Here is a 1,540-nt window from a genome sequence, read left to right as displayed (position 1 = left end):
ACAGAGAAAGTGCAGTGCAATAAGGGGCAAGGTCACAACAAGGTAGATTGCGAGGTCATAGTCCATCCCACGGTATAAGGGAACTGTTCAACAGTCTTATCACAGAGGCGTAGAAGCTGTCCTTAAGTCTGGTGGTACGTGCCCTCAGGCTCTTGTATCTTCTACCTGATGGAAGAGCAGAGAAGAAAGAACGTCCCAAGTGGGTGAGGTCTTCAATTATGCTGGCTCCACCAGTCATATTATGTGGTAGCCACCAGTCATAGAAAAGTGTTATGTCTTTGCAAAATAAACTATAATCATATTGGTTGAAAGGTACTGCAGCTAGGGCCAGAGTAGGTAATTAAATATAAGTAGATGTGAAGCTTTCAGGGTAGGTATGGTTAGCAAGGGGAAAAAGAGTAATGATATTAATTACTAACAATATCATGGCAAGAGTAACAACAACATAGTTTTACTGTGAAATAGATCACAAGGCTTTGCAGGAGTATCACCGGACACATATATGAGGGTTTCAGCAGTAGACAAGCAGAGGTGGGTATAGATGGTCTATTGCATGTATATGTAGCCAGAGCCTAGCAGTAGAGTCCTGTGCTGGGAAGAAGGGAAGAATTGGATAGATGAGTTGAAAGTAAAGATTGTACTCGGAATGGCTGCTAGGTGGAACAGAATGGAGGAGCAGTTGTGGGTTGGGAGGAATGCGTATAGGGAGGCAGAGGCTAGGTGTGACACCAAAGAGAATAATTAGGGCTGTTTGGGTGAGACAATTTATGTTGGGTCCAGGATCCAACATCTTCAAAGAACCTTGAAAATGGTTGATGAGATCCTCTGCACACCTCAAAGCACAAGTGTTTTGCAGTGATGGTGTCTAGGATGGGGGTACAGTATATTTGGTGTGATGTAAGCTCAGTTGTCTAATCAACAGCAAGTGCCCTGTGCTAATTTTATTTTCAGCATATGAAATAACCATGGTTAAGAATCTTGTCACATTGAAAGATCATCTGTGTTATGCATCTTAGGGTGAGAAAAATTACTAATGTTTGTAATATCCATAATTTTTGTTTTGCACTAAATATAGTACATTAATCTGAAGTTACAGAAAATTGATTTAGGCACTTTTAAGAATCCATCATATCAGTATGTCCACCCACATGCTGCCTGAAAATTGCAAATTTTATGGGAAGCAGGCAAAACAAATGATACTCTTGCCTGATTCTCATATTTAAAATAAGCAATAGATATATAATTAATTAAGATGAAAATTAATAAATTTTTCATTACTTTAATAAATCGATCCTCTTTAAACATATATTTTCCTCTTTATAAACATGCAAAAATGTTTTTAAGCAATTATTTTCATTTTAAGTAATTGAATAGTTGTCTCACTAATACTTCAGCCAAAAGAACAAATATATCAATCTTAAATAAAGTCTCCTGTCTCAATTCAAATTCTCTTTTCAATATGTGATTCCTTAATTGTTCCAGTTTTCTTTTGATCCAAAGGGATTTCGTGAACCGCACGGAACCCGGAACGTCAGTTCTT

Source organism: Pristis pectinata, chromosome 11 (assembly GCF_009764475.1).
Source record: "Pristis pectinata isolate sPriPec2 chromosome 11, sPriPec2.1.pri, whole genome shotgun sequence".
Classification (NCBI taxonomy): domain Eukaryota; kingdom Metazoa; phylum Chordata; class Chondrichthyes; order Rhinopristiformes; family Pristidae; genus Pristis; species Pristis pectinata.
Note: the sequence above shows the minus strand (reverse complement) of the source record.